The 19,859-nt window shown below is 46.8% G+C and overlaps 1 long non-coding RNA gene across 2 annotated transcripts; it reads right to left on the bottom strand.

Annotated features, from left to right (window-relative positions):
• Positions 1 to 10,664: 10,664 nt before the first annotated feature.
• Positions 10,665 to 19,181, bottom strand: LOC118079730 (uncharacterized). 2 transcript variants are annotated; one of them, XR_015951046.1, is made up of 7 exons: positions 18,621 to 19,181; positions 18,294 to 18,492; positions 16,305 to 16,700; positions 15,642 to 15,808; positions 13,943 to 14,083; positions 13,641 to 13,844; positions 10,665 to 12,315 (listed from the first exon to the last, which is right to left on the bottom strand). It is a non-coding gene; the product is annotated as an uncharacterized LOC118079730 (long non-coding RNA). The 2 variants fall into 2 exon arrangements; XR_015951044.1 differs by having other exon boundaries at positions 10,999 to 12,315; positions 13,943 to 14,060.
• Positions 19,182 to 19,859: the final 678 nt, after the last annotated feature.

A 19,859-nucleotide genomic window follows, 5' to 3' on the forward strand; every position in this document is an offset into this window, starting at 1 on the left:
GAACAGACTGTGGGCCATATGTAATGTGACCTCGCTCTCTGTTGTGCTGGAGCGTTGATGGCACCACTAATGGGGGGTGAAAGGTCCTCCCTCTCTCCTTCTCTCTCTCTCTCTCTCTCTCTCTCTCTCTCTCTCTCTCTCTCTCTCTCTCTCTCTCTCTCCCTTTCTTTCTGCAACTCTCCCTGACTCACCAAGTCTGCATTAAGGTTATCTCCCACCCCTTCCCCAACAGGCCAGCTTCATTGAACAAATGGAGGGGGCCTATCTGGAAGCACTTAAAAATATATTTTTAAAAAAGAAAAGAAAATGTGGCATGCTGCTGGTTTGCTTCCCATCACAGCTCAATGACAAGAGTGCGCAACATGGCCAGGACTGGGGTGGGGTGGGGATATTTGTTTTCTCGCAAGAGCGTAAGTCAACAAGGCCTCCGATGCAAATCTCAAAGAGCATTCAATCAGGCATCCCTGGGAGCGACTGGCTCTGGAGAGAATGGATTAAACAAATCGCAAGATCCAGGTGTGTTGCTATACTGTTTTTGTTTTGTCGCTGTTTTTTTTTTTTTTGCAGGCGAAAGAAGTCTGTGGATGAAAGCAGGCTGAGCCACCCTTGCTTCGTTTAAACTCTGAAACTGTTAGCAAAAGAAATGAAGGGAGAGAAAAGAAAAGCATTCATTGCTTTGACCCTCCTTTTATCCATCCATTCAGATTTAGGGGTGATGCTCTCAGTGTGACTGACACTGGGCAAGTTCATTGATTTCATTGGGTCTATTTTGAGCATGATTAGCATTTGGCTGTAACCCTAGATCTTGAATGGGATTTCAAGTTCATCTAAGTCAGTCATTGGTTCAGGCTGAAATAAAAACAACAAGAATAGCATTTATATTGCACATTTCAAGTATTCAGAGCATGTTATATTATCATGGCAATGATCATAATTACTATTAATTAGACCTGTTCAGGTAAGATGCCTGTTACCTAAAGATCTCCAAGTGACTTACAATACTGTACATTTAAAAACAGAGAATTGTAGAGTTGGAAGGGACCCTGAGGATCATCCAGTCCAACCCCCTAAAATGCAGGGATATGGAGCTGTCCTGGGGATTTGAACCTGCAACCTTGGCATTATCAGCACCACACTATCACCTACTAAGCTATCCAGGTCTAAACATAAATACATTAGAACATTAACAGAATACAGACAACACACAATTTATTTGCACTGTTTCTATATGGCTTAATAGGTAAAACAAATCTCTAAGCAGTGTACAGAAAACCAAAGCAACAACAAACCACTTAAACAACAACAAATATTACAAAAATGCACATTAATTCTAAGTTACTAATCATTATAAATCAGTATTGATTCATTTTCCTTTCAACACCCCTCCTCTCTTAGCTTCTTGGCTCTCACCCAGGACTTCACCCATCCAGCCTGGTTCTCTCTCAGGGTCCAAACTCGCGCTTAGAGGACCCACAAAAACCTCACAAAGAGGAGCTCACATTGCCCATAGCTACAATTCTCAGAGTGATTTAAGAATCCATCGCTCTTCTCGGGAAAACTCTGGAAAAAGTAGCTCTTCTATATTTTGAAAAAAAGCATTTATTCAATAGTTACAATACAATACATTTTCAATCAGTATATCCCCTCCACAGACATACAGTATCTCTGATGATGGTGGCATTGAAATAGCCTGTTCTTCTTCAATAAAAGAGAAAAAGGGAGACCAGATCGTGTCAAAGGAATCTCTTTTGGAGATACCTTTGGTTAGTTGCCAATGGTATGTGAGGTGTTCTGACAGAGCAAGGCTCCAAATGTTATAAACCCAAGCCTCTACACACGTACCTTGGTTCTCGAACGCCTTGCGACTCGAGTGTTTTGGCTCCCAAACGCCACAAACCCGGAAGTGAGTGTTCCGGTTTGCAAACGTTCTTTGGAACCCAAATGTCCAACGCGGCTTCCGTGGCTTCCGATTGAATGCAGGAAGCTCCTGCAGCCAATCAGAAGCCATGCCTTGGTTTTCGGAAGTCAAACGGACTTCCGGAATCAATTCCTTTCTAGAACCAAGGTACGGCTGTATTGGTGTATTAAATCATTCCATTGTTGGGCAAAAACTAGGAAACAGGAAACTAGTGAACAGGAAGGAATGGGGGGTTCCCTAAACAACTTTCAGCGCCCTTAACATGTGACAGCTCCCAGATTTCTTTGGCTCTCTAAAGTGAGATCATAGTGTTTTAACCGGGGTGCCAACTTGAATGAAATATTGTAGAGGCCCGGGTAAACCCCGCTTCACATCATTGATCACATGACACAGTGCACAAACACCATTTGAATGGCAATGCCCATCGACATTGCAGGGGCCCAGCCCCCTCAAATATTTTATTGTGAGGGTTGAAGCCCCCATGGCCCCTAGGAGTTGGCTCCTGTGGTTTTAACTGTATGGTATGAATGTGGTCTAATGCCAGGGCCGGCCCAAGACATTGGGCCACCTGAGGCGAACCACAAAATGGCGTCCCCACCCACCGTCAGGGAAGAAGGGGCAAGTGAAGATCGACATGGGGAACAAGGGTGGGAGAAGACCCTCAGTGCCTCTTATTCGCCAAGAGGCCACTGTAGAGGTGGCATTGAGGGGGCTACCAAGGAGGCGGCTGATCTGACCCCCAAGGAGCATGCCACAGCTGTTGCTGCCACCAGGGGGCGACACATTCCTTGAGGGCTGGATCTGCTGTCTCTGTGGATTCTGTAGCCTGAGGTGGTCAACTGACCTTGCCTCATGGGTGGGTCAGCCTTGCCTAAAGCCGAAGAAACCCAGCACAAACGCCCTCTTATTGTGTCAAGAGCATGCGGCGGAACAAACACACGCCCCTCAATAACGCAACAGACTGGAGGACCCTACAGGATAGGTGCTTCTGCAGACCCTGCAAGTATCCCTATTTTCGAGGGACGGCCCTGGATTTACAGAAGCCGTCCCGGCTTTCCGATTTGATCCCGGAATGTCCCGCTTTTCTTTGGAGAAATGTTGGAGGGTATGGAATTGTGCGATCCTGGAGCCAGTGAGATGAGTAACTATGCAACCTTTAGAAGACATCTGGCGCCAACCCCATACAGGGAGGTTTTAAGATGTTTAATGTTCTATTATGTTTAGAGCCTAGGGCTTGCCGATCAGAAGGCCGGCGGTTCGAATCCCCGCGACGGGGTGAGCTCCCGTTGCTCGGTCCCAGCTCCTGCCCACCTAGCAGTTCGAAAACACATCAAAGTGCAAATAGATAAATAGGTACCGCTCCAGCGGGAAGGCAAACGGCGTTTCCATGTGCTGCTCTGGTTCGCCAGAAGCAGCTTAGTCATGCTGGCCACATGATCCAGAAGCTGTACGCCAGCTCCCTTGGCCAGTAAAGCAAGATGGGTGGCTGGGGCAATGCAGTCAGATGGGCGGAGTATAAATAATAAAATGATGATGATGATGATGGAACAGGATGGCATCAGTATTTTCATTGGATAAATGTTGGAGGGTATGCTTATGAAAGAAGAACTTGCAGGTGATTCAAGAGGACTTCTTTCCATGTGTCTATAACAGGCATCCCCAAACTGCGGCCCTCCAGATGTTTTGGCCTACAACTCCCATGATTCCTAGCTAAGAGGACCAGTGGTCAGGGACGATGGGAATTGTAGTCCAAAACATCTGGAGGGCCGAAGTTTGGGGACGCCTGGTCCATAAGGTACAAATGTTAAGCTCTGGAATTAATGCTTTAACAGGACCCTCACTTTCCTCTCCTGGTGCTGCCTTGCAGCATAAAAACACTTTATTTCCTGGCTTTCCCCCGCCGCTTCTATGAGCAGAGCACCATAGATCTATTTCCGTACAGAGATGCACCAGGACTCAACCCCCCCCACCACCCGACGCAGTTTTTCAAGGCATGAAAACACACCTTCCTCCTCTACCTTCACCCCCCCCTCCACCTCCCTATCACAAACAGGAAAAATGGGGGCGACTGTCTCGCGCCGCTTTGGGCAGACAGGAGATCAAAGGCGTCAAGGCGGCCCGCAGCAGACAGATCGGTTCCTTTTAGTGTGCAATATTATTAGCAGAGCTATCCGCATTTTCACGGGGCATTTGTTTTTGTTGCTCTCCACCCGCCACCCCTCCAATTTCTCAGCATAATGGAATTTGCAGTAACCCGACACACGGATAAGAGAGACTTTCATGAGGGCTCCCCCCCCCACTCCCCAACCCCCACTTTGCAAAATAAGATAATGCATTTCGAATTAGGTTTTAGCAAAGGCTGCAGACAAATTGGGCCACGAGCGCCTGCTGGATTGATCTCCGCTGGACCGGGCTGGGAAAGAGAGCCCTTGGCAATTTGGGGTGCAAACACGCGCAGAGTTTGTGCTTGGAATGGGCCCTGGGTTAGGGCCATAGGAAGCGGCTTATACTGCGTATAACGCAATATTGTCTACTCCGGAGTTGCAGCAGGGAGTCTCTCCCAGCCCTAATAGGAGACGCCAGGGATTGAACCCACGAGCTTCTGTTCGCAAGGCAAATGCTCTGCCACTGAGCTAGGAAGCTGCTTTATACAGAGTCACACCATTGGTCCACATAGCTGGGTACTGACTGCACTTAAGAAGAGCATACAAACATACGGAGATTCTGCTGTATCAGGGACCATGCTTTTGATAAATTAGCCCGTGAGACTTGCAACGCAAACAAAAGTTGTTTTTCCAAAAAAAGTGAGACCCAAAGGCCATACAATTATGGGTGTGTGTTGTTAGATTACTTGTTGCTTTTATTCTGTGTTTTTATGTTGCAAACAGCCCTGGGATCGTGGGATGAAGGGCAAGTGTGTAAATTTCATAAATAAAACAAAAAAAAATAGCTTGGTCCACCATCTTGTTCTTACAGCAGCCTACCCAGGTTCCTGTTGGGGGGAAACCTCAAGCAAGACCTGATTCCTACCTGCGGTAGACTTTGGCCCCACAAATTTCAGAAGCCCCTGGTGCGATGCTAAAATTTGAGGGTGGAGGGGCAGGACTCTCGTGCTCCTTTTGACACCATTGTTGCAGCGACCCCTGTAGTGCTGGTGCCCAGTGCAGCCGGACGGGTCGTGCTACCCTAAAACCGTCTCTTGGTCCTACAACACTCTGCCTGCCTGCGTTTATTCAACATCTTTATCAATGACTTGGATGATGGGCTTGAGGGCATCCTGAGCAAGTTTGCAGATGACACCAAATTGGGAGGGGTGGCTAATACCCCAGAGGACAGGATCACACTTCAGAATGACCTTAACAGATTAGACAACTGGGCTAAAGCAAACAAGATGAATTTTAACAAGGAGAAATGTAAAGTACTACACTTGGGCAAAAAAAAATATGAAAGGCACAAATACAGGATGGGAGACACCTGGCTTGAGAGCAGTACATGTGAAAAGGATCTAGGAGTCTTGGTAGACCACAAACTTGACATGAGTCAGCAGTGTGATGCAGCAGCTGAAAAAGCCTTATGAGGAACGGCTTAGGGAGCTGGGTATGTTTAGCCTGGAGAAGAGAAGGTTGATATGATAGCCATGTTCAAATATATAAAAGGATGTCATATAGAGGAGGGTGAAAGGTTGTTTTCTGCTGCTCCAGAGAAGCGGACACGGAGCAATGGATTCAAACTACAAGAAAGAATATTCCACCTAAACATTAGGAAGAACTTCCTGACAGTAAGAGCTGTTTGACAGTGGAATTTGCTGCCAAGAAGTGTGGTGGAGTCTCCTTCTTTGGAGGTCTTTAAGCAGAGGCTTGATAGCCATATGTCAAGAATGCTTTGGTGGTGTTTCCTGCTTGGCAGGGGGTTGGACTGGATGGCCCTCATGGTCTCTTCCAACTCTGATTCTATGGTTTCCAGCAACTGGTATTCGGAAGTGTTCCTGCCTCTGACTGTGGAGGCAGAGCACAGCCATCGTGGTGAGTAGCTATGGAGAGCCTTCTCCTCCTCTGTGTATTTGCCCCATCCTCTTTTAAAGCCCTCAAGGTTGACGGCCATCACTGCCTCCTTTAGAGAGTCAGTCCTAGGGTTCAGCTATGCTAACCCAGCACCATCCCAGGATTGTTGGAAGAATAAACTGGGATAACCCCATGGACATATTGACTAGGTCGGGGATGGGGGGACTTGTGCTCCTCCAGATGTTGTTAACTCTCCTTTATCGGAGGTTTTTGAGCAGAGGATGGACGACCATCTGTCACAAATGCTTTAGCTGAATTTCCTGCTTTGCAGGGGCTTGGACTAGATGACCCCGGGGGTCCCTTCCAACTCTACGATGCTATGATTCCATGATGCTAATCCTCAGCATCCCAGACTGTTGGCCAACGACATCTGAAGGGCCCAGGTTTCCCATCCATGGCCTAAAAGCCGGAATGAATTTGAACCCAGACTCATAGAATCATAGAATCATAGAGTTGGAAGAGACCACAAGGGCCATCCAGTCCAACCCCCTGCCAGGCATTATGTGCCCTGGGCCAGGACTAATGGGTCTAACCAGTAGAAAAAAGATTATGTGCAATAACCCTACCGAATTTTAATCAAGGTGTGACCCTTGTGAGAATATTGAAATTGACCATAATTTCTTTAGCCCACAGACTTGTGCTCCATGCTGTCTCCTAGTGCCAGAGTCAAGGAATTAAACAATACTTCAAACCATACAGAGATCTACTGCCTCTATTTTATGTTCTTAATTAAATGTGCATGTATTTGTATATAGTGTGTGTGTGTGTGTGTGTGTGTGTGTGTGTGTGTGTATTAAATAGTTAATGTTTTGCTAGTAAAGTGGAGTGTCAAGTGGGCATAGTTCTCAACCGTGGCCCAGTTGTCTTGGCACCTGAAACAAAGAAACCTGCAAGCACATGCACCTCTCCCTAGCATAGATTGCATAGAATTTTAGAGTTAGAAGGGACCCCCAAGGGCCATCTAGCTCAACCCCCTGCAATGCAGGAATCTCAGCTAAATAGTCCCTGACAGCTGGCCATCCAACCTCCAATGAGGGAAAGTCCACAACCTCCTGTAGGAATCCGTTCCACTGGTGAACAGCTCTGACCATCAGGAAGATCGTCCTAATGTTCAGTCAGAATCTCCTTTCTTGTAACTTGACTACATAGGTTCAGGTCCCACCCTCTGGAGCAGGAGAAAGCAAGCTTGCTCCATCTTCCATGTGACAGCCCTTCAGATATTTGAAGATGGCTATCATATCTCTTCTCAGTCGCCTCTTTTCAAAGCTAAACATACCCAGCTCTCTCCAGCGCTCCTCATAAGGCTTGGTTTCCAGACCCTTGATCATCTTGGTTGCCCTCCTCTTCACACGTTCTAGCTTGTCAACATCCTTAAATTGTGGTGCCCAGAACTGGACACAGTATTCCAGGTGTGGTCTGACCAAGGCAGAATATAGTGGTACTATTACTTCCCTTGATCTGGACACTATGCTTTTCTTGATGCAGCCTAGAATGTTGTTTAGTCGTTTAGTCGTGTCCGACTCTTCATGACCCCATGGACCATAGCACGCCAGGCACTCCTGTCTTGCACTGCCTCCCACAGTTTGGTCAAACTCATGTTGGTAGCTTCAAGAACACTGTCCAACCATCTCGTCCTCTGTCGTCCCCTTCTCCTAGTGCCCTCCATCTTTCCCAACATCAGGTTTTTTTCCAAGGATTCTTCTCTTCTCATGAGGTGGCCAAAGTATTGGAGCCTCAGCTTCACGATCTGTCCTTCCAGTGAGCACTTAGGGCTGATTTCCTTCAGAATGGATAAGTTTGGGTTCCGGTTTCCGCCTGCAGGAATGGCGGACCTGTTTTCCATCCCTCTGACCTTCGTAAGGAATTTGGCGGTTGCTAGAGGAGTAAATGGCAACCCCCTACCCTCTCCGGGGGTTACGGAGAGGGGCCGCTGGCCCGCGATGCCCCCAGACCCACTCCGACTGTTTATGGAGTGGGGGGAGCTTGGGCTGAAGCACTTACGAGGGCCAGGACTCCCGGACGCTAATCTGCATGGCGGGGATTTCCATGATTAAAGAAGATAATTAGGCTTAAATCTATGGACATACTTCAGAAGGAGGGGCAGAAGCGCTGTTTACTGCCGAGAAATCTATGCTGCTGAGGGTGAGGAGTTAAAGGCTGTATTTCATCTGGAAGAAGGATTGATGGGGACGGAGCGATAAGGGAAGCGAGTCTTTCTTTTTAATTTTTTTTCATATGAGTTACTTCGTACCTTCCCAGACGTGATGTCCTGGCTTGTTTGGAGTGAAAGAGAAGCAAAAGACTGTGTGAGTTGAACTTTATAAACTGTTGTTATTGAGTATATTTTTTGAAGATGAGGAGTTGCTGACGAGAAAAGCCCCCCTCTAGTTGGATGGGAGGAGTGCCTGGACGCGTTCGGAGGATTTATGAGTTGTGACGCACTTTGAATTGGAGCAGCGACCTGAAGCTAAGTTCAGCTATAGGGCAAGGAGATCCATTAATTTACCAAGAGTCTATGCATGGTGTGAGGTCTGGTTCTTCTGCCTGGAAAAGCTGTAAATTTTATAAAGATCGTTAATCTATGAGAGAAAACGAAAGTGATTTGAGTTTTTTTAAGATGGCGCTGCTTCGTGTTGAGAGTTGACGCAATAGGGACGCTCCAGACCAAGAAGATTTATGGGGAGGCTGGACTGATTAACTCACACAGGAGAAAGAACATTTGTGAAATTTTGTTTGACATTTATCTCAGCAGCTGGGAAATAATCGGTTGAAAGAGGAAAACATCTATGTGACTGTAAGGGAAAGATCTGGATTATTATGAACTCGGAGAGACGATTTGAACTTTAGAAAAAAGACGGCAGTGGACGGTTGCGAGGAATCCCCAATTTCTTGAAGCATGGGAACCCAAAAAAAATTTTCTAGATGATTTGGCATAACATTCGGTTTGATTGATATATATGTGTATAATTTGAAATAATGAATGTGATATAATTGGTTTTAATTGGAAAATTAATAAAAATATATTTTTTAAAAAACCAGAATGGATAAGTTTGATCTTCTTGCAGTCCATGGGACTCTCAAGAGTCTCCTCCAGCACCATAATTCAAAAGCATCAATTCTTCGGCGATCAGCCTTCTTTATGGTCCAGCTCTCACTTCCATACATCACTACTGGGAAAACCATAGCTTTATAGCAGCCTAGAATAGCATTTGCCTTTTTTTTGCTGCTGCATCACACTGTTGACTCGTGTTAAGCTTGTGGTCTACCAAGACCCCTAGATCCTTTACTTATATTATTATTATTATTATTATTATTATTATTATTATTATTATTCCACCCTATACCCGCAGGTCTCAGGGCGGTTCACAGGACAAAATCACAATATAAAAACACAAAATACATAATCAAAATTAAAACAAAAACAAACTAAATAACCCCACCACCACCCCACTAGTAAGCAAGGTGTTCCCCATCTTCTATTTATGCATCTGGTTCTTCCTGCCGAAGTGCAGAACCTTACAATTGTCCCCATTGAAATTCATTTTGTTAGTCTGGGCCCAGTTCTCCAGTCTGTTAAGGTCCTCTTGATTATAACTTCTGCGGTATTAGCTGCCCCTCCCAGTCTGGTGTCATTTGATGAGCACCCCCTTTTGTGCTTCCTACCATGAAAGTAATTTGAAGCCATTGCTAGGGGAACCTTTTTCTGCAAGGGCTACTCTTTTTATGCCTGCAGGGTTTTTTTTTAATTTTATTTCAGTGCATCTCTTTAAATCAGTAGGCATTGATTTAGTAGGCATCGGTCCACCCAGCTCAAGACCAGCTGCTACACTGATGGGCAATTGGCTTCCTAGAATTTTTAAAAAAGGAGTGTTTGCTAGCTGTACCTGAGGATGTTGGGGTTTGAACCTGGAACCTGCATTCAAAGCAAATGCTGTACCACTGAGCTCTACGGTATCAGACAGGACCTTTTCAGTGTTGGCACCACACTTGTATAATTCCCTCCAGTTGGAAGCCTCTCTCTCCTCCTGCTTTGAAAAGAGCTGTCCTTTTCAGTCCCGTCCGCCATTCTACAAATTGTTGTTTTTAATTGTTGCTTAGGGAGCTGGGTATGTTTAGCCTGGAGAAGAGAAGGTTAAGGGGTGATATGATAACCATGTTCAAATATATAAAAGGATGTCATATAGAGGAGGGAGAAAGGTTGTTTTCTGCTGCTCCAGAGAAGCGGACACGGAGCAACGGATTCAAACTACAAGAAAGAAAATTCCACCTAAACATTAGGAAGAACTTCCTGACAGTAAGAGCTGTTCGGCAGTGGAATTTGCTGCCAAGGAGTGTGGTGGAGTCTCCTTCTTTGGCGGTCTTTAAGCAGAGGCTTGACAGCCATCTGTCAGGAATGCTTTGATGGTGTTTCCTGCTTGGCAGGGGGTTGGACTGGATGGCCCTTGTGGTCTCTTCCAACTCTATGATTCTATGATTCTATGATTCTATTGCTCTCTTCTTGCATTCAATGTTGCTGCTGTCTGTCTCCCTCTCCTCTGCCCTCTCTAGAGATCAATATTCGATTTGCTTTTGACTCGCTGTTATTCCCCCCCCCCCAAAGAAAACCACCCTATTTTTACAAAAATATTTACGATAAGCATAGATTCAAGAAAAAATAATGATAAAACAAAAAGAGAAAGGAAACTGGAACAAATGAAGTTCTTCACCACATGTCACATTTAAATAAACATTCTTCTCCCTCAATAAACATACTTGCCTCTCTGCCCACATTTGCATTGATAATTAATTATTTTGCAGGTACCGGTATTATTCTGGCATTCTGCAGAAGTACATGCAAGTATAAAAAAAAATTAATTGATCTGTTTTAATCCACTTCTTATCCGTTTCATTATTGTCATGTGTTTATCACTTTGGGGAGGGAATGTTTTCTCAAAGTGGGAAGTACTGTAAATCATTTTGACAAATAAATGTTTAAAGAAGACCAAAGTAAAAGACATAATAGTAACACTAGTACTTATTGCTGAAACTCTTTTGATTTTTATGTATTTATTACTTGCCTTGCATGGGGCTAACTGTGTATGGTACAGTTTGGCATGCTATGAAACCCCACAGATACTGAATCGACATCATAATAGGTATGATTCCTTATCATTTTTTAAAAAATATCTGATGTGAGTCCCCAATGCATGGTTTTTACAATGAAAGTGTGGGATCTGAACACTCCTTTTTATATGCTTGGCAGGGGGTTGGGAGTGGATGGCCCTTGTGGTCTCTTCCAACTCTATGATTCTATATATGTAAGAGAACAAAAATAAATAAAAACTTCTGTAGTAACTTGATCCAAGGACGGGGGTGGATATACGTCTAACAAATAAATAAGAAATATTAAGAAATCATTGTGACGCGTGGTTTCGAGTGCAGAAACCTCTTGGGCCACCACTGGCATAGGCACTCTGCACATGCTCAGTCCTAATAAAAGACCTTCACAATTTTCTGGGGTCAAATAATGGGATTATTCTATTGCAGATTCTATTCTAAGGTTTGTATGAACTGGTTTATATATATATATATAACATTATTTCGCAAACCATTTAGAAGTCTGTTTTGACCTTAAGTGATTTGTAAACATCATAATCATAATCAGCCTTTGTTGGTTCTGGCTAGAATAAATCCTTAGTCCTTTCCAAGTGATCTGTTTGTTAGTAAACAGAGACAGCAGCCCAATATTATAAAACTGGAAACTTAGCTCAAGTGGGAGGCAGAATTCCGAATACCGAACAGATGGAGAGGGAGCGTTGCAGGAAGAAATGGAAGAAGGGAGAAAATCTGCTTTGTTCTGTTGATTAAATAAACAGCTTAGACTAACAACAAACAGTTTCTGGCTATCCCAAGACTTTGTCGCTCCCCTCCCCCAACCCCCAAGTCCCCACATCTTGAAGCAATCAGCAGCTGAAAAGAGACTCGTCCCCCTGGCATCTCAGGTTAAAGAAGGAGGTCCAGGAAAATGTGGTAGAGCCATTACACGAAACCTGAGATGCGTTCATCGGGGACTCCAATTGCCATCGCATTAGGATTGATTGGAGACCAGCAGTACCGTAATGACCCGGAAAGAGGGGCACCCGGCGATTGTTCTTTCGCGTCTCCCGCTCTCCGCCTCTAGCTTATTCCTCCTTATTCTCCCTCTTCCTTTTCCAAGCCGAGAGGTTTATGTTACCGAGAGCGGCTCTCTTCTTTTCTTGTTGTGCAAATTGTGCTTGAGGAAAGTAGAAAAGATCCGTACAACCCACTTACTATGCCAAGGGGGTTGCCGCCGGGTTTGGAATTCTTTTCAGAGTTCTATGGGAAAATTATAGTGGAGAAAATATAAATTAAAGGGGTTGGGGGGTTGGAATGAAGACTTTAGGTAGGCTTTTAAAAAAACACAAAGGGGATTGCTATTTTAATTAAGCCTCTGTTGAGATTTCCTACTGGTGGGGTGAGGCTCTGAACTGCGTGGAAACTTAGCCGAGACGCAGTGCAATCCTATACCTGCCTACTCAGAAGCAAGCCCTGTTGAACTCACTGGGACTTACTTCCAGGCAATAAATACAGGATTGCTGTCTCAGGTGACAAGTTTTCGGCTTCTTTCTTGCTGCGAAGTCGGAGAGGGGCCCCGATTCGGAAACGCACGGACTTGGAGGCGAACCCTATTACTTTCAATGGCAATTTACTTCCAGGTAAACGAATTTGGCATACGGGATGCGAGAGTGAAGTCGCTTTTTTTAAAAAAAGAAGAAGTAGGATACGATCCAGGCAAAATTTAGAGTCTCCTTTAAATTTGCAACGCAGTCCCGAGTGTTTCCATTTAGAAATCCCATTGAGTTCAATGGAGCTTTGCCTCCAGATAAGCGTGGATTGCAGCAGCAAGCGCATGTTTACAACCCCTGCACTCCTTGGCAGGCTTTCCTAGGAAGAGCGCGCTCCACGGGCTCTTAAAATTGGGTTTACTTTTGAGTAAGCACGTATAGGAGGAGATCGGGCTGGGTATTCCCTCCAGTTCAAATGAGTTTTTCTCCGAAAAACCCACCTACCGGTAACTCGATGGGGCTCCTTCTCCCACCGCAAGCTAATTGAGCACTGAAACCGAGCAACCTGCCCTGTGCGTGTCTACTCGGAAGTAAGCCCCACTTGGTGGGGGAAATCACTCCCAGTGTGTGTGTGGGGGGGATTTACTTCCAAAGATGCCTTGGATGCCGCGCGGGACCAGAGGCGCGATCCACACGCTCTTTGCGACTCGCCGCCTGGAATAACATCTCCGCTTCTTCGTGGGCAAGTCGGAACGGAATGGTGGATTAATTCGAAGCAGAGTTCTTTTTAAAAAAAACGGAGTCACACAAAATTTGGTGATTTTGTGTATCTACCTATTTGAAACTGTACATTTATGTTACAATACGGCCGTTTTAATTCCCCTTCCTCCTCCAATGACCTAATTACGAAAGTTTGAAGGAGAAGAAGTGGTATGTTTTAGAAGCGGAGCAGGAGGGGGGAATCGGAGGAGAGAGAGAGAGAGAGAGAGGAAAGTCTGCTGTGCGCTTTGCGCCAAAACAAACCGGCCCCGCCTGGTCTGGCTTTAACTGCAGCTCACTGGATAATGAACTCCATCTTTCCAAAGCGAACTTAACTGTTTATTTAGTGTCACCCCGCATTACCATCACTGGCACTTTCCTCTGAACAGAAGGAGCTGGAGGCTTTTTCTCCTCCAAAAAGGAAATTCTTTTTAGCTTAGACAGACTTCAGCATCCAGGATGTACATTAGTGGCGCAGGAGGAGGAGGAGGCGGGAGCGCTGGTGCTGCCCTTGGCTGATTTTCACGACGATTTAAACCTCTGAAAGAAAGAGAGAGGAGGAATAAGGTGGGCGGAGGACGGAAATCGCGGCCGGGGGGGGGGGAAGCAACGGGTGGGGAAGGCACGTGCACTATTACCTGGGCTACAAGTCTCCGCGTCCCCGTTTTCTGGAGCTCGTCTCCAGCCTCCCTTTGATCTGGACTGGCTCCTGTTTTCACTCCGGTTCCGGCAGGCAGAGGACGCGCGGATCCAGCCCTGTTTAAGCACATTCCTTGAAACTGGCGGGGGAGCGAGCATATTTATTTGACTGTGAGGAATAACACCCCCCCCCCACTGTGTTCAATGGGGCTGAACTTTTCCCTGGTAAGCGCGACTTAATTTTACAGACTGGAATGTGCGCGCGTGTAGACCTCGCCCCCCTGGAAATCAATGAGAATATATCGACATTTTGCAGGGAAAATGAAGCCCCCCCCTAATATATACACTTCCGAGAGAGAGCGAGAGCGATATGGCTGGATCGTGCCCTGGTTCCTGTGCACGGAAGTAAAACAAGATTTCAGTGGGAGGGGAGCGATTCCAAAAGGAAACGTTTTTAGGTTTAGGGATGTAAAAGAGATTGGAAGGGAAATCACACGATCACTTATAACCCATGTAGGGGGACAACACGTTTTAATGGCTATAGACAGGAGCGGACTTCTGTATGCAACATGACCTTAATCGTGGGGCCCGCTGCTTCTTTGAGAGTTCGTGGGAACCCTCTTCAATGGCAGCCTTGCATGTTTCTCAGGGGTGTGTGTGTGTGTGTGTGTGAGAGAGAGAGAGAGAGAGAGAGAGAGAGAGATGGGTAGTGACACCAAAATTAAGTCCCCCTTTCATCAGGGAAGCTGGTTCATTGCTGCTTTCCGAAGGCACAGAATCTTATAGAATCACAGAATTGTAGAGCTGGAAGGGGTGCAGAGGGTCATCTAGTCTAACCCCTAATCGAACGCGGCTTGCACCTCCTCTGCAGGATGCCAGGCGCCACCATGGGGCGAGATGGGGGCCGGTGGGGAGAGAGAGGTGTCTACCCCAGCCGGCGAAGCAAACCCACAGGGCTTCGTATTTCAGGGCATTTAAGCCCCAGCCCCTCCCACCTGGCTGTCTGAGGACTGACTGGCTCCCTTCCCAAGTCAGCCTGCTTAGGATCGGACTTGGAGGGCAGTAGGTGCCCAGTTCGATCCCCGGCGGCATCTCCTGCCTGAAGCCTGACGAGCCGCTGCCAATCAGTGTGGATTGGTCCCCTTTGGTCAGTATTGTCTGATTCAGTATATAAGGCAGTTGAAATTCCTGCGTTGCAGGGTTGGACTAGATGACCCTCGGGTCCCTTCCAACAATTCTTTGATGTTCCATACTGACTTTCCAGCCGGGAGACTGGCTACTTTTAAACATCCCGTTTAAAAAGGTTGCAGTCCTGAGTTCTGGCAAGAGGAAGTCCCCTTGGAACAGGGGTTGGGCTTTTGCTGTAGGGGCCGCTCCCGCTTCATTTTAAAAACCCGAAATGTTCGCTGTTGCCTGGGATTTATGCGAAAACCCTCAGGGGCTTTTCTTCCCACTGGCTACCGGGGAAAGCACCTCAGTGAAGCGGTGGTGGTGGTAACAGATTTTGGAAGCCTCTCGAGTTCAGCCCTCACCTCTGCCACGAACTCGGGATGAGTCCTCGGGCAAGTAACTTAACCTGCCTTCAGACGTCACAGCTAAGGAGAACCGGCAAGCGGGGCAGTACTTTCCCCCCGCCGCCCCAAAATTTTATTCAAGTTGGCACCCCTAGGCGCTGACATCTGGCTTGTTCTGCCTTACCGGTTAGTATAAGTGGCGACGAGGGAGCCTTCCTTCTGTATCCCAGAGTGCGTGGCAGCCGGTGCTCCTGAAGGCTCCCGCACTTCGTTCAGACGTTCGTTCCTGAACACGTGTCTGAACAGGAGGACTGCAACCAGAGCAGCCGCTCATTTCCTGCCTTTGCGCCGCTGAAACACATACAGGGGGGCACAACCATTCATCCACTCTCACACACATATATTTCCTATCATCTTAGAGTTGGGAGGGACACCAAGGGTCATCTAGTCCAACCCCCTGCAATGCAGGGATTTATTGCATTTATTAATTATCTTTATAGCCCATCATTTTCTTCAAGGAGCTCAAGGTGGCGTGGGTGGTTCGTTCCCCTCCTCATTTAATCCCCACAACAACACTGTGTGGTAGGTTAGGCTGAGAGGCAGAGGCTGGCACAAGCTCAGCTGCATGGAAGAGTGGGATAGGAAACCTGATTTCTCCCAGGTCCTAGTCCTACTTGTACACGCCCTGGCTTTCTGGAAGAAACCTATCCTCTCCCATGAGCTGTTTCCTTGTGGTTTGACTGCAAAACGCGACGCGCGGAATGCGTGGGGATGGCGTTACGGCGGGGAGTTTTGGGAAGAGCTGAAAACGCGCATCTTTCACTACAAGGCCGTGGAGCCTGTGGACCTTCAGATGTTGTTAGCCTCCACTTCTCCCCGTCCTCTCTGACCAGCCGGGCCTGATACGGCGCTGCGGTCCACAAACATCTGGAGGAGCCACCGCGGGCTTCTTGGCTTCCTGGCGACGCTCCCCTCTTTCCTGGGCTCCTCCAGAGCTCGCAGGGTGACTCCCGCTTTGTTTTCACAGGTGTCTGGAGGGCAGCGATGGCCAACCAGTCCCTCGAGCCTCCTTCGGGGTTTTTCTTCCTCTCGCTCCTTTCAGACGCCTTTTTTCACGAAACGCTTTTCAGCAATGGCGCGGTGGACGCGTCTCCAAAATAGCGCCCCTCTTCTCTTTCAGTGGTTTTGATTTTTCAGGGGAGGAGGAAGCGCAGAGAGGGAGGAAAGCAGGAAAAAGAGAGAGCTAAAGGGGTTGTGAGAGAGAGAAGACAAGTCCTTTATTGTTTAGAAATAAGCCAAGCCACCGCACCCCTCCTTTCTTTCCTTCTTTTTTTCTCTCGCTCCCTCCCTACGTCTCTCTCTCGCTCTCTTTCCTCTGCGCTTAGCAGCTCAGAGAGGGTGAGATCCGGTATCACGTTGCAGATTCCCACTAAAGATAACGAAATGTGATCTATTTTTCAGAGCGGCAAGTGGATGGGAACGGAGCCGTCCACGACAGAAAACTCATTTGCTAATGGGCTCGGTTTTGGGTTTCCTTCGCGTCTCCAGGGTCGGAAATCGCTGGAGTTTTGGGTTACTGGCCGCACTTATAACTGGCCGCATTCTGCAAATCCTTTTTTCTGCTTTAATTAATTAAGAAGCAGCGCCGATCATTCCCCAGAAACCAGCCTGCCCTGGGCTCTTTCCCTCAGGCCGCGCACCAATAAGGTCTTGTTTACGTTCTGCATTTGGAAGAAACCAGGCCCGAAAGGTGGGCAAATTTCTCGCCAGCCTCTTCCACCCCCACCCCCCAACTCCGCCCAAACCACAGATGCGTGCCTTATACCCGTGGACAGTTCAATTTCACGCTGCAAATCGATTTTCGAGGGTAACAGGCTTCGGATTGTCCACAAAATTCTGCCACTTACGCCCCACGGAGGTTCCTGGGGTTTTTAAAAAAAATAAAAATAAAAATCTAGCGACCATTCATTAAGAAATTTACGCCCCATCCTGTGGATGTTTATTTATTTAGGAGAAAACTCCCCTGAATTCAACAGAGTTTGTCCTCCCTACGTGTGCTTAGTAGGGTCGACGTGTAAAATGTGTGTGTGTGTTTGTTTGTGTGTTTATATAGAACAGTCCTCTGTTCACAAACTGGGTACACTGGGTTGAAATTGGGCTTAGCATCATCTGACGAGGAGACTAAGGATGCAGCCCTGACCTGTACTTACCTGAGGGAAATAAACTCAATGCGACTTCTGATTAGAAGGGGGTTATTGTGCCACACTTACCTGAGAGTAAATGTCCCAGTTCACACAGTGGCTAAGCATGTATAGGATTGAACTGTCAGGCAGAAGCCTTTAAATGGGGCGGTAATATCAATAGATTTTTGGGGCATGTAAACTGTCTTAATATAGCACAAGTAGAAGCTGTTTTGTGCAATAACTTAAGGTGTTGAACACGCACACAAACAGCTGCCAAGTAGTGTCTGTCGCTTAAAATATTTATATTTTATATGGAACTTTGTATATTTCATAAGCACTCCAGCCTATTACACCTAAACTAGCTTGTCTGGTGTGATCTTAATGACACTTGCATTTCAGGGGGAAATTGCTCACTATGTTCGTGGCAGAAAACAATTCCTGCCAGTCGGATTTACTTCCAAGTAAACATGCTTAGAATCCGAGGCTCTCCTTTATTTGTTGTTTTTTTTAATCAGACTTTCCCATTAATCATGCACTGTGATAGGAGCACTGGTCCTGACTCGGCGGGGCTTAGGCTACTACTTCTGCGGAGACGTGCAGAGGTGTGGATGGTTTCCTGCCTCTCTGCCTCCTCTTCAGGCGTTTAGACTTACCTTTGAGGAGAACAAGAGAGCAGCAGGGAGCGGGACCACGCCGAATAGGCGCGGACTTCCACGCGGAGGCTCGCTCCTTTCAGACGTTTGCGTCGTACACGTGGACGCCAGCGAGGGGGTCTAGTCGGCGCGCGCGCGCATTCTCCTTAGCAGCGCATAGAAACGCTGTTTTTGTAAACAGGCTCCGCGGAAAATGCGCCTGCGGAATAATAAAACAACAGTCGGGTGACCCGACGTTTCAAATGATTATTTATAGCAAATTCTTTTCTCTGAAAAGGCTCAATGAAAAACAACAGCGCCGCAAAGGTTTTTCTCCAAACCACCCACCGGGAGGGACGTCAGGGCGATGCGCTTCTCATATCCGCCTTTTTTGCGGTCTGATTTGGAGAAGTGAAAGGGACTGGTTTTTATAAAACATAGCAAGTGATGATGACCGTCCGCAGTTAGCTCTCGGGTGCAGGACTCCAAGCATCAGGTTAGAGAGCCCCTTGTGGCGCAGGAAAGCTCTTGGTCTCTACGTTCCCTTGTTTATAAAAGCGAATTATTTAATCTCCGCATTCGGAAACAAATATAACTTTTTGTGGCTCGTCGGCGATTGCAGCAGAAACAGAATGATTTGCAATAGAAATGAGACTTAACTGAGCGCAAAACGACATTGAAATTGTTTACTCGCAAGGAACACCGCTCTTGCGTCCTGAACGAGTTAGGCGAAAATCAGCCCGGAAAGAAACCAAAAAGCTGACTTTAAACTGCCAAGTATTCTCTGCAGAGCCGGATACAAATGTTTTGGGGATGTGGGTGTAAGTGTTGGAGGGTTATCCACAAACACACAACACACACAGAGGGAGGGGGGGGGTTTAATCCAGAGCGCTGTTCGTAGCCGACTGCAGCTAGATAGCTTGTGGGCTCTGCTGATATATTTATATTCGGTCCTTTAAAGAGAATCCTCATCTCGTCCAGTGCGGAGCTACAGAATGATAAATCCCGTGTTTGCTTCTCAGACGTTTGAAAAGGATCCCAGGGGAGGGAAGCGGGTTGAGGGGGTTGGTGGCAGCAGACAAATAGCTGTCAGGCCGGAGAGAGAGTTATCTCCACCAATTTGGTTCAGATCTGTCTTTCGCCTCGCCCGCCGGTCCTGCAGGTATAATCTGTCAGACCTTTGGCCTTTTTTTTTTTTAAGAAGCCGTTTAAAAAAAAAACAAATCCCTCCTGTCCTTATTTTTAAAGCATTAGCCGCGGTAAACATCCATTTAGCAAACACCTCTTTGAGAGAGGCATTTTTTTCCGGGGTGGGGGAAGCTTTCCAACCTCTCTCTGCTAAAAGGAGGGGAAAAATATTTTGCGCATCTGTTATAGACTTTGGGGTATGTTGGGGCATATAATTTTGTGTGTGTGGAGAGAGAGAGAGAGAGAGAGAGAGAGAGAGAGAGAGAGAGAGAGAGAGAGAGAGAGAGAGAGAGAGAGAGAGAGAGAGAGAGAGAGAGAGAGAGAGAGAGAGGCCTTTCTAAAGAGTCCCGTTCCGGTCCCCACGCAGCTGCCTTGTCAATAAGAAGTCCGTTCCAAGTG

This window comes from Zootoca vivipara, chromosome 1 (genome assembly GCF_965207765.1).
Source record: "Zootoca vivipara chromosome 1, rZooViv2.hap1.1, whole genome shotgun sequence".
Taxonomy (NCBI): domain Eukaryota; kingdom Metazoa; phylum Chordata; class Lepidosauria; order Squamata; family Lacertidae; genus Zootoca; species Zootoca vivipara.